Genomic DNA, 13,233 nt, shown 5'->3' with positions numbered 1-13,233 from the left:
CCCTTCTACCCTATCGCCCTGAGAATTCTGCAAGCTTAGATTTCCACGAGGTACTGTTTAGAGGGATCTGCTGAGAAATGGAAAGACTATTTTAAAAGAAACAAATGATGGCGGCCCTACATTACTCCCCTCCTCTGTGTTGCTCACCGGACGCTTTATGAAGGGACACTAAACCATGGCGCTACGCGAATGGGGGATCCATTTTATGTTTGGACTTCCCATCCGGCGCTGATTTCCGCTCTCCGGGAGGGTCAGCTGGTCCTGCCGGTATTCTCAACTCCGGGCTGCCCACTTTTGGGCCACTAAGACCGTCGGCTGTAGCCCGAGCCTGCCTTGGAGGGCATTCGTTCTGCCAGCTGCGGGGGTCACGGTCTTATTTTACTGAAGGGAAGGCTGAGGGTGTGGTGGGTAAAAGGTTGTTGACGAGTCTGTGCGGCTAGTCGTGCCGTCCGCTCGCTGCGGCTGGAGCAAAGTCTGACTCCTGTCTCACACCCGTCCTGTCCACCTCGCGTGGTGGTAATCCCCTTTTCTCAGTTTTGTTGCCTCGGGTTAAGTCATAATCATGCCGGCCATTCTAACGGTCCCATCCCGCCAGTGTTTATTGGGAGTGTGCTTAGTGCCAGGCATTGCGCCTGGGGACACGGGGTTAAAAGGGGGTGGTGGTGGGGGGGACGCGGCCCCACCCTCACGGAGTTTACCGTCTAATGGGGAAGACAGTGGTCACAGCACACAGATAGGAGTAAAATGTCAAATTGTGGTAAGTAGAAAAAAGAAACAGGGTGCTACAAGAGAGAATGAGAGGGAGCCCTAAGTTAGATTGGGAGATTCTGGAAAGGAAGAAATGCCTTATCTGAGACCTGGAAGCTGAGAAACAGGAAGCTCTGTGACACCCAAGAAACGAGTAATGTAGGCTGGGGGAACAGCAAGTTCAAAGGCCCTGGGGTAGGACTTAGTGTTTTGTGATTCAGGGAACTGAGAGGGGGGCACCTGGGTGGTTCAGTTGGTTAAGCATCTGCCTTTGGCTCAGGTCATGATCCCAGGGTCCAGGGATTGGGCCATGGGGGCTGGGTGTGGGGTCTCTGCTCAGGGAGGAGCCCGCTGCTTCCCTATTTTTGCCCCTCCCTCCTTTCCCTCCTCCTCATGCTCTCTCTCTTTCTCTCTCAAATAAATAATGAAAATAAAATCTTTTTAAAAAGGGATGAGAGAAGCCTTTTGTGACTGGAGCACCGTGAAGTAGGGAGCGAATAGAGCAAATAAAGGCTGGCCTCCCTTCCTCCAGTCTTGCCTCTTTGAAGGCAAGCACCGGCAATATAGAAACATTCTCAAAATTCAAATACGATTTTACTCCCTTTTGGAGGCTTCATGTTCCCTGCAAGTCAAACTCCTTGGGCCCGGTGCTCAAGGACCCGCATCACTGTATTGACCTTGCTCTCCAGTCTCCCTTTTTTGTCTCTGCTTGGTATGCGTTATCCCACGTGCTTGCTGAGCAGGCTGACTTTGATTCGCCCTTCCTGTCCTGGTCACAGAATTGCTTCCTCCGTGTTCCTCTCCGGTGCATGCCCCACACTAGCTATCTATGATTGGTTTGCCTACTAATCTCTAAGCTGCTGCTCTCAGGAACTTGTTTTCTTTCTCTGTATGATGCAGAACGTGAGGCCAGGCAGTTGGCATTTTTATAACAAATTTCCACGGAGACACTGAGTGGGACAGGTAGCCATCACTAGCCTCCACGTGATACCTGATGAGAAGGCAATGTGGGGCTCCTGTCCACAGCAGAGTAGAAATCATCCAAAGGGGGCAGAAGATATGAGTAAGAAATCTGCACATTTCATGGCCAGGCACTGTCTCATCCACTGTCTCATTTAACCCTCATGACAAATGTGGGTCTTAGATTCCTTTTGCAGTCAAGAAAGCTGGTGAGCAGAGGCTTGCCCAGAGTTCACCCAACTGGTAATAAGGAACCTGGGATAGGAGCCTAGATCTTTCTGACCTCAAAGCTTGAGGCCCTTAATACTCCCTTCGCTCCTTTTGCTCCTATTCTGGCTCCTTTCCCCAGTGCAAGAGCCTGAGAAGTTTTTTTGTTTTTTGTTTTTTTAAGATTTTATTTATTTATTTGACAGATAGAGATCACAAGTAGGCAGAGAGGCAGGCAGAGAGAGAGAGAGGGAAGCAGGCTCCCTGTTGAGCAGAGAGCCCGATGTGGGGCTCAATTACAGGACCTCGGGATCATGACTCAAGCTGAAGGCAGAGGCTTTAACCCACTGAGCCACCCAGGTGCCCCTAGGAGCCTGAGAAGTTCAAGGAACTGACCTCCAGGTGTCTTCTATCTCAGGTAGGTCATTTTCCCCCAAGAATATCAGATCTGGAACAGCCATTGCAGTGGGGCTCCAGCCCTTCCAGAAGCCAGTGACTCATTTCAGTCTCTGCTTTTGTTAGTATTTACAGGGTTTAGAAGAACTGGTAATACTCAGATGCAGAAAATCCAGGAAAGGACACTCTTGGATTTGCTATCCTGTAGAATTCTGCCTTATAGAATTCTCTGAGATGATTAAAATGTTCTATGACTATGCTGTCCAGTGTGATAGGGTTCCTACTTCGATAGTAGCTCCATGTCCTCACTCCCCTGGAAGTCTCTGACTCCAGGGTGTCCAAGACAGCTCAGTCTGAGACTACAGACCCCTGGGCTAGATCTTCAAGGGCCCTCCAGATCCAAGCTCTCTACCTTAGCTGTGGCTCAAGCCATGTCTAAGAATACACATCAGGGTACAAACGGATATGGCCAGTGCCATATCGTTGATCTCGCCACTCCAGCATCCTCCAAGAGACTGGCCCAGAGCAGATGCCAGGTTTACACTGGATGAATGAACTTACTTTCTCTGCCCCAGGCTTCTACAATCCCTCCCTATCATGTGGACGAAGGGCTTCCGCCTTCCAGGGAAGGTGAATGAAACCAGTGTTTCGTCACCATCTCCTCCATCCTGACTTCCTGGGGTGTGTGCCAAGGTGCAGCTGAAAACCAGTGAGTAATAATTCCTTGGAAACATGCTGGATCTAGCATTTTTATGTGACAATCTGATTTTTATTTTGAAACTGTGCAAAATGAAAGCCCATATAAGCATCGGCTCTGTATGATTAGAGGCAGTGTGGTTCTGGGGAAAGAAGGCTAGTCTCAGGATCACCCCAGACCTCACAGGCTCTGTTGGACAAGGGGCTCAGTACCTTTGAGCCCCAGTTTTCTCATGAGTAAAACAAAAACATTAGACTCTACTCTTCTTCCTTGTTAATGTGAAGGCTTAAAAAATGGCTGCTCACTCCCGCAGTGAGCCTACATGAAGTACCTTTCAAGTGATCGTTTGCCTGAATCCGGTCTATTTTCATGGTTTAGTTTTTCTAACACCTTTCGCTTAACCCTTCTACCACTGGTGCCTTTCTCATTTGCAAGGTTTTCACTAGTTTTTGGCTTCTTTGGATTCCAGTAGATAGTATTGGGTGCCAGCCATTGAATCACCTGCTCCTTTGCCCTACCTGGAGCTTCTTAAATGCCCAGCATTCTGAACTCCCTGACAAAGCACTGAGAGAGATTCCGGTTTCCCTCCTCTTCCGTTCTTCCCATTCCTACTTCCCCAAAAAAACCCCAACAAATCAAGAAAAATCCCGGAGGTTTCTATTTTGGCAGTTAGCACTCTTACCACTAGATGACGCATGTGTGCAAGTCATCAGTCTTAAGACAAAGACTCTCTCTCTTTTTTTTTTTTTTAATGTTTTTATATTCCACCTCAATCCACAAAAGCTTCGAGAGGAATTATACAAGTACAAAATATGCAAAAGGATAAAATGAAAAGTTGAAGGGATTGGAGAAAATAGAGAACAAGTGGGCGAGGTAACTCCAGGATGGGTCCTTGGAGGGAGGAGGACACTGAACAGCAAAACAAACACCAGTGACTTCCGTGGAGCTGTTTCCGTGGGTCCTTCCATGCAGGCCTATGCTGTGATAGTACATGAGGAAACACAGTTCTCTGCAGCGCAGACACCAGGTTACCAGACCTGGTGAATTGACTGCTGCATGCCTTTGTATTTTCAAAAAGTGAAATATGCACCCACCTCCTGTCCCCCACTGAGGTTTGGGTAGAGTTTGGGACCAGGAGGCTCTCCTTGAGGCTGTGGTCACATTCCCCAGTGTGGTACCCCATGACCACCCTTGCCTCCTGGTTTTCACACCCGGTGGAGTCCCGTCCTCTTCCTGCCCCTGCCACATACTAGGGGGGTGGTCTGTGTGACCAACAGAACATAAGAGGAGTGATGGCATGTTGTTTCTAAGGTTGGGATATAGAAGACATCAGACATCTCTTGGTGTCTTTGTGTCTTTCTTTGTCTCTGTCTTTCTATCAGATCATTTGTTCTGGGGAAAGCTAGCTGGCATGTCATGAGAAGCCCTCTGGAGAGACCCACGTAGCAAAAAACTGAGGCCTTCTAGCAATAGCCAGCATTCATTCGCTAGTCATGTGTGCAAGCCACCTTGGAAGCAGATCCTTCAGCCCAACGGACACCTTGACTAAAATCCTATGAGAGACCCTGAGGAAGACCATCTGGCTAAATCCATCCTTAGTTCTGCGAGATCTTAAGTGTCCTTTTCAAGGGCTAAGTTTTAGTGGTAGTTTGTTACACAGCAATAGCTAACTAATGCAGAGGCCAATGGAAACCCAAGGTTGCATTGGAGGTAATTTTGCATGGGTGGGTCAACTTGGTCTTAGAGGCCAAGGAAATATTTCAGAAGCAATGTGTATGGGCTTTAAATCTGATAGACGTGGGCACCAATTCAGGCTGTGTCTGTGGAAAGACAGAAGTACAAGTCCCCACGTGAAATGTCTGCAAAGGTTTCTTTGCAGGTTGGTAAGGGCAAGGACCTCAATTGTCTTACTCACTGTGGCACCCTCATGGCCTAGTGCAGGGCCTGGCACGTGGTGGTCATCCTAAAAAAATATATTTTTTTAAGATTTTATTTATTTATCAGAGAGAGAGAGACAGAGAGGGCATATATGCAGAGAGAGAGGGAGAAGCAGACTCCCTGCCAAGCAGGGAGCCTGATATGGGGCTCGATCCCAGGACACTGGGATCATGACCTGGGTCAAAGGCAGACGCTTAACAACTGAGCCACCCAGGTGCCCGTCTACAACTCTTTCTTTAATGGATACATGAATGGTGAGCTATAACTCTGACTGAGCCATTTAATTTTCTGGAAGACATTCATTAAGCTCCTACTGTGTGCAAAGTACGTAATGTTGGTTAAGCTTCCATGGAACTTTTGTGTCCTCTGCAGATGACATGCACCTTTCCCCCTATCATGTCTCCCCTCACTCTGTATTTTCTCCTCGGAATTCTTTATTATTTTTGTAGAGCCTTGCATGGGCTTTGGATTGCGTTCTGAAAACATTCTCATGAGAGTAGTGTTCTTAGGCCATCATGACAAGTAATTTCTTGTTAGGAGAAATTTTTCCAACAGGAGATATATCAACCCAGTATACTGGATTTATTTTGTGTAGTTGTGTTTTAGGGCCTGCCCTAATTTTTTTCTTCTTCCTCCCACTGCTTTCTTTAAAAAAAAAAAAATCTGAAATGGCTAATGCTAAGTTATAGTAGTTCAATTTCCCTGTAATAACTTTCTAGAGTCTATTTCCCCCCTTTCATCTGACTTTGGCGCTGATTTAACCAGATCTTCCCGTAACAGAAACATTCTGGGGGTGAAGGAGAATCAGTGATTTGCCTCAGACCCTTGTCCACCCCGCCCCCTCCCAAGTATAAACAGTCCTTCCTCGGTAGCTAGCTCTGCAGGACTTCCCCATGCCCCCTCCGTCCCCCCCCTTGTCCCCACACAGCTATTATTTATTGAGTGCCCGCCACACGCCCATCCCTGTGTTATGCAGGTGTTACAGGCCTTATTGAATCTGCGCTGGGGACTGTGAATTGCCTTGCTGATTTTGTTAGTCCAGGTCCTTCGAGGAGCAGACACCAGAATGGGATTAATTGTATAAGGATTTTACTAGGGGAAAAAATGCCTTTCAAAGGAAATAGTGAGAAGGCTTAAAGGCCAGGAGGGCCATCACACCCCAAAGGAAGGGGACACAGGGAGACAGTTGGGTACAAGTGTCCCAGTGTACCCTGCATTTTCAGGAAAATTCGGTCTCACGAAGTTTTGGGAAAGCTGTCAGGGAGTCCTTGAGCTAAAGCCAGTCGGCAAAGGAGTCGGGGCCTTGTCTTTCGGGACTGGGTCTGACTTTGCCCCCAACCAAACTCAGTCATTGGTGGGGTGCAGCACATGGGAGGTGTGGCCAATGAACGTCAAAGCACAGCAGCTGGTGTCTTCAGCTCTAAGCAGTAAAAGTCTGTGGAAGCCCACTTCTGTGGCTGCCCCCCTCCCCCCACTTATTCTCCTTTCTTTTTAAGTAACAGAAGCCTGATTTATTTGGGTGGCCAAGATGTGATGCCGAACTAGGAGATTTTAGGTCCCTGCCTTCCTTGCAACAGGTTGTGGCTCTATGAGTGTATTTACGAGTAGTCACGTAACGTAAGCAGCAGTGTTGGGAGGACCTACCAGTAGCGCTCCTCGAGGGGATCTGAGTCAGCCGGGAGGTACCTGCCATGTCCCCTTCTCTCTGTCAGGACTAAAGACAGAATGGCTGCACCCTCGGTGGTCATTTTGCGCCAAGAGGCAGTTTGTTAATAACGGAGGGACAAATACACAAATAGCAAGAGTCTACGTCCTAACGAATAGAGACCTCACGTCCACTCTGGATGGCCTGGTTCCAAACTTTAACCTGAGAGAAACACCCCCCTTTTTTAAGGTCATTGTTACCTTGTGTTGTAAGCAGGTAAATCTAATTCCAGTTGGTACAGTATCTAATCTTCACCATGCCTCTGCCATGCAGGCATATTTATGCCCATTTTACAGATGAGGAAAATGAAGCTTAGAATGAGTAAGTGTTAGATTTAGAGCCTGGGGTGGTACTGAGGATCCTTTGAGCTGTGAATAACAGAACAGTGTTTATCATTCTTTCCTGAAGACAAGAACTGCCTGGGAACTTGCTGAACACACAGATAGCCAGTCCTCTCCCTTGGATGTCCTCGTTCGACAGGTCCAGGTTAAGGTCTGAGAAGCTATTTTATCTTTGACGGACAGCCCGGCCCATCATTACCCTCTGGCAACAGGGTGAATCCCCTTGTGGGTAAGGACCGACACCAGGCAGCTCAAACAGCGAGGAGGTAAACGCTTCCCGTAAGAAGACGTCTGTGAGCCCAGGAGCTTGACAGAAATACAGATTCTGGCTTTCCTTTCATAGACTGGGAATCAGTAGATCTTTGTGGAACCCGGGAGCTGGCCCTTTTCAGATGCTTCCCCAGGGGATCCTGATGCCTGTGGTCCAGGGACCCTGTTTTCACTGCTGGGAGCACAGCCCTGGAGTAGGATGGGGCTGGGTTTGAATCCTGAGGCTGCCCTTTATTGGCTGGGTGACCTGTGTGTCATTGGTTTCGTCATTTTGGATTTGAAGAAAATGGTAAGGGCTACCTGAGTTGTGAGGGACTCAGAGGACTCAGTGACATTGAATTCCAGCCTGTTAACTTGCAGTGTTATAGAAATTGACAGAAGGTTCAGTTACGGTGGGTAAGTTACACAAATCCCCAGGGAACCAAGGTTCCCAGGAGGCTGGTCCCGGAGCTGGGACTCCCCCTTTCTCTGTGCGGCTACTTCTGGCCTTGAGAGTGACCGATGTGCCTGTGTATGAAGAAGCTGAGTAAAGGTCTTCTAGAACATGCTCCCGTGTTCTCCCAGCTGCCACCTACCTCCCTCTGGTCCCCTTCTTTGCAAGTCTGCCCAAGAGTCGTCTGCACTCAATGGATCCATTTTCTCCCCTCTGGCTCCCTCCTCAGCCCACTACAATCCGGATGCTGACGTCACTGCTTTGCTCAAGTGGTTCTCAGGGCTTCTGTCTTGCCAAATCTGAAGACAATTTTCTTTCTTTCTTTTTTTTTTTTTTTTTAAGATTTGTTTATTTATTTTTGAGTGAGTGAGCGAGTGCACCTGTGAGTTAGGGAAGAGGCAGAGGGACAAGAAGAAAATCTCTAGCCGACTCTGCACTGAGCACAGAGTCCGAAGTGGGGCTCCACCCCATGACCCCGAGATCATGACCTGAGCCAAAACCAAGAGTCAGCCGCTCAGCCCTCCCAGCCGCCTGGGCACCCCCATCAGTGGACATTTCAAAGTCCTCATGTCATTTGAGCATTTGCTGCCGCCGTGTCCTTGTTCCTTACTGGAACTTTGCTTTCTTGGCTCCCGGCACTCTCTTATTCTACTTCTCCTTCTGTTTTGTGGTCGGTGCTTCTAGCCTCTGCTGGACTTCTGCTTCAGTCTTTGTCTTACACGCTCTACTCTTTGCCCTTTTAATCCTCTATTTGCCTCTGATTCTTTCCCTGGTTCCTTTTCTTTCCCTGATCAGAGCCCGGTCATTGAGTTCCTCTAAGTTCCAGTGAATCATCTCCCTTCATAGGACACCCTGGTTTCATGCAACCCTTTCCTTCCTTTCTCCACGGGATGGCTAAAATCAGGCCCAAAGAGTGCTCCCAAGTCTCCTTCACATGTCTTCCTACAAGGCCTAGTAATATCCTCAAAAATGGAAAATGAGACTGGATTTGTTGTGGATCAGGCCCCAGAGGGACCCTGAGATACACTTAATTGTTCCAACTTATACTGGTATTAGAGACAGAATCACTCTGCAGGCTGAGTACATAACCTTCATGCCCTTACCTGGGATTCTGAGGCTTTCTGTCCAGGTCATTGCTCTTTTCAGAGGAGTGGGAGCCATTCCTCCTTCTATCAGGGACTTGTTTGACTTTGGACCTAGCTTGTACCTTTCTGGTTTCAGTTTTCTCATCAAAGAAATGCAGGAGATGGACTAATTTTCTCTGAGGTTTCTTCCAACCCCTGGCACCATCACAACCAGCTTTTTGATTTCACTCCCAGGAATCTATACAGAAACAGTCTTCCAAGGGCTTAAAGATGTATGTATGCTCCCTCGTAATAATCCAAGGGCCTATCAAGAAGGGATTGTTTGGGGGCGCCTGGGTGGCTCAGTCAGTTGAGCGTCTGTTTTTTGATTTTGGCTCAGGTCATCATCTAGGGTCGTGAGATCCAACCCCTCTTTGGGCCCTCTGCTCAGTCTTCTTGAGATTCTTTCCCTCTTTTCCTCCCCCACTTGTGCTCTCTCTCTCAAAGTAAATAAATAAATCTTTTAAAAAACCAAGGGATTGGTTAAATAACTTATGGTGTATACACTCAATGATGGCATTGCTCAAAGTACGCGTTCTGTTTGTTATTGGTCTCCTGGGAGATGAGGTACGTGAGCCAGAATGTCAATCAATGACTTTATCAAGAAGGTCTTACTAACAATAACAATATGTATATATGTTAAAGCAGCTGAAGTGAATAGTGTGTTTAGAGACATAGTTGCTTTGCATTCTGGTACAAGCTCTCCCTTACTTTTCTCAGGCCAGAACACTTAGGTCCTGGATTAGCACTGGTACACAGACCACACACTGAGTAGTGCTGGGGAGAAAAAAAAATTCCCCTCAATTCTTCTAAGTTCTTTGACTAGTTTACTAATTAAATCGACACAGGGAAGACTAACAGAGCAAAATGAACCAAAAAGTGTTATAACATGCATACCTCCTCTATCTGTGGGAGAGACTCAGCAAGACTGAGTAATCTGCTGAAATGTCCAAAGCCATCATCTTAAATACCATCTTCAGTTAGAGACAAAAGAAGATGATGGGGTTGGGGAGTCAGATATGGGAGGTCACCAAGAAAAGTGGAGTGAGTAAGGGTAGGGTTGCCATCCAGATTTAAATCCATGTCTTCTCCATTGATAAGAGCTTCTAGAGATCTAGACTCACTGCCCGCCCCCCCCCCCCCATTTCTTGGTACAGCTAGGGAGCCATCCTTACAAAAGGAGGTTTCCCTTATACAAAAAGGTAACTTCTGTTTGGTTTCAGAACTTCTCTTGTGTCTGCATTTTCTTAAAAATAACCAGCTTAGGGCACCTGGGTGGCTCAGTGGGTTAAGCCTCTGCCTTAGGCTCGGGTCATGATCTCGGGGTCCTGGGATCGAGCCCCGCATTGGGCTCTCTGCTCAGCGGGGAGCCTGCTTCCTCCTCTCCCTCTGCCTGCCTCTCTGCCTACTTGTGATCTGTCTCTGTCAAATAAATAAATAAATAAATCTTTAGAAAAAATAACCAGCTTAAAATAATGAGTATGCTAAAGAGACAGATCTTGGGGTGACAAAATTTGCTCCCCTTCAGCATCATCACTCAAGCTTCACAAAAATAAAGTAGCCCCACTTGTGCAGGTGTATAAAGATGTCTCAGATGCATTGTTTAAAAAAAATATGCTGCAGAGCAGTATGGTGTTTTCAGAAACAGGGATCTATACAAAAAGGGGTACCTAAGTGCACAGATGGGCTGATAGATGCATAAAGCATTTCTGGAACAAGTTTTGAGAAATTAACTGTACTTCCATCTGAGGAGTGGAGCTGGGATTCTGGGGTGAAAAATCTCTTTTTTGTCATATATCCAGACTGCTCTTCAGTGGGTCGTCTCTGGTACAGTGTCTAGAATCTCTTCCGATTGGTCTGTGCCCTTCTTGACACAGTTGTTAAACATTTTTGTCTTTTATCTTTTTTTTTTTTTAAGTGAACTCTACACCCAGCGTGGGGCTCGAACTTACGAACCTGAGATCAAGCTTTCTACCAAGTGAGTCAGCCAGCCACCCCAGTTGTCAAACATTTTGAATGTAAATCCTGCTATACTCTTTTACTCTTTTTTTAACCTATGTGCGTGTATCACTATCATATTTTTTAAAGATTTTATTTATTTATTTACGTATTTATGTCTTTATTGAGAGAGTGTGTGCATGAATGGGGGGAAGGGCAGAGGAAGAGGGAGAGAGAATCTCAAGCAGACTTCTTGCTGACCATGGAGCCCGATGTGGGACTTGATCTCATAACCCCAAGATCATGACCTGAGCCAAAATCAAGAGTTGGTCCCTTAACCGAGCCACCCAGGTACCCTTCACTTTCACATATTTTTTAAAAAGATTTATTTATTTATTTTGCGAGAGAGAGAACGAGCACATGTGAGGGGGTGTGGAGAGCGAAAGTGAGAGAGAGAATCTCGAGCAGACCCCCCCTGCTGAGTGTGGTGCCCAACTAGGGGTTCATCCTGACGACCCTGACATCATGACCTGACCTGAAAGCAAGAGCTGGTGCTTTAACCAACTAAGTCACCCAGGCACTCCCCTCACTTTTGTATTTTTAAAGCAGATTAGTTACAGAGTAAATACAGATGCTTCTTGAGTCTCTATTTGCTGATAACAAGTCTCCATTTTTCATTTTTTATGAACATTCCCTCTGTTCTCACCACTAGGCATGTGAACAAGGCAGTTCTCTCTGTCCTGGGCTTCGCAGCTCTTCTCCTGCAGCTATATTCACAGTAAGTCATTTCGGTTCACAGTTTAGAGATGAAGAAGGCCCAGGGGCCAGAGGACTGATTACAGTTCTAATTTACAATTATACAGTGATTTTTCACACTGCTCGTGGAATTCTTACTTCCTCCCTATTTGAGTTGGATGGTTAGAAGGATCCGATTTGATTGAAGTAGTATAGGCTGTGATTAGCCCAAGACTGTGGCATCTTCAGTTGAACTGGGAAGGATGGGGCAACAAATGCAAATTATTTCCTCACTCCCACACAACTGTGTACTTACTGCGTGCAGCCGACCCTGTGTAGAAAAAGAAATTGACTTCTCCTTTCCTTTGAAATGGGAACTGTTGGGACATCTAAGTGGCCTCATTAAACTCAAGATGCAAACAGCCAGTGCCGCTGTAGGAGTCTTGGGGGGACCTGAGACAATGTCCCTGGAGTCTGAGAGTTTTTGATTCAAATGCTTAAGGCCTATTTACTGTGGTTCTTGATGGAATTAAAAAAAAAAAAAGATTTGCTTTTAAATATATTTTGTCTTATTTCTGTGTTAGAGAGAATGTGGTTGGCCCTTGCCCCTGGTTCCTGGGAAACAACCTCTCAATCCTTAGAAAGTCCTCTGAGTAACGAAAGACCCTTTGTTATCCGTCATAGGTCCTGAGAATTTATACTTGTAACATGACTCAGAGTGGGGACGGGCCAAGCCAGAAAGACCAATGCTGTGATTAGAGGGTGGGGCTTTGAGCCCTGTGATATCAGCTTGACCCAGGGAAGAAAAAAGGGGTGTGGCCAATGAGCCAAACAATCATGGCTAGTAATGGAACAGGATACTGAATTTTGGCTGAACCTCCCTGGTGGAAATGCTCTGTGTATGGTCACACATACACAGAGTGTAGGAGAGGGTAACGGGTCCTGACTCCAGGAGGGGAGAACATGTGATCTTCCCAGAGGCCCCCTCTCCTGTATGTTTCTTCCTTTGGTTGGTTCTGATTTATCCTTCTCCTGTATAAAACTACTTATAACTGTGGCAGTTCCCCAAGTTCTGTGAGATGTTCTAGTGAGTTATCAGATCTGAGGGTGTAGTGGGAGCTCCTGAATTTGTAGCCAGCAGGTCAAGATGTGAGGTGGCCAAACTTGTGGTTGGTTCTGAACTGAAGGCAGTCTTATGGAGCGCTGTGCCCTTGTAAATTCTGGCCCAAGTCTTGGTAGTGGGCCTTAGAAGTCATTGCAATTTCCCTATGTATTTTAAGAAATTTAAAAATTATGATTTATAAGAGTAGTACGATGATACTCATAAAGCCTTCACTTAGAGTCTCCAGTTGGTTTTTCATTCCAATATTTGCTTTATTTCTCTCCCTTCTTACATTAAACTTACCACCCCCACCAACCAGTAAAAAGTTATAGACATAACATCCCCAGACACTTCTTGGCATATACTTCCTGAGAACCAGGATATTGTTCCACATAACTCCAATGTCATGATCACACCTAAGAAATTTAGCATTGATATCATAAATACTCTCTAATATATCGTATTTGTTTCCCTATTGTCCCCCAAATATTATAATAATGCTTTTTCTCTAGACTTATGATCCTATCAAGGATACATATTATATTTGATTGTCATTTTTCCCTCCTTTAATCTAGATTCTAGAACTGCCCCCTAGATTTATTTTATTTTATTTTTTTTGTCTTTCAGGACATATTTTTGA

At 46.3% G+C, this 13,233-nt stretch overlaps 1 long non-coding RNA gene across 1 annotated transcript; it reads left to right on the top strand.

The window, feature by feature from the left end:
• Positions 1 to 672: 672 nt before the first annotated feature.
• LOC116855665 lies at positions 673 to 10,841 on the top strand. Its single transcript, XR_004380416.1, has 3 exons — positions 673 to 757; positions 2,886 to 3,019; positions 10,737 to 10,841. It is a non-coding gene; the product is annotated as an uncharacterized LOC116855665 (long non-coding RNA).
• The last annotated feature ends 2,392 nt before the right edge of the window (positions 10,842 to 13,233 follow it).

The sequence above is a fragment of the Lontra canadensis genome, unplaced genomic scaffold (genome assembly GCF_010015895.1).
Source record: "Lontra canadensis isolate GAN:19392208 unplaced genomic scaffold, GSC_riverotter_1.0 scaffold105, whole genome shotgun sequence".
NCBI classification, from domain to species: Eukaryota; Metazoa; Chordata; class Mammalia; order Carnivora; family Mustelidae; genus Lontra; species Lontra canadensis.
Note: the sequence above shows the minus strand (reverse complement) of the source record. Positions and strands in the feature narration are given on the sequence as shown.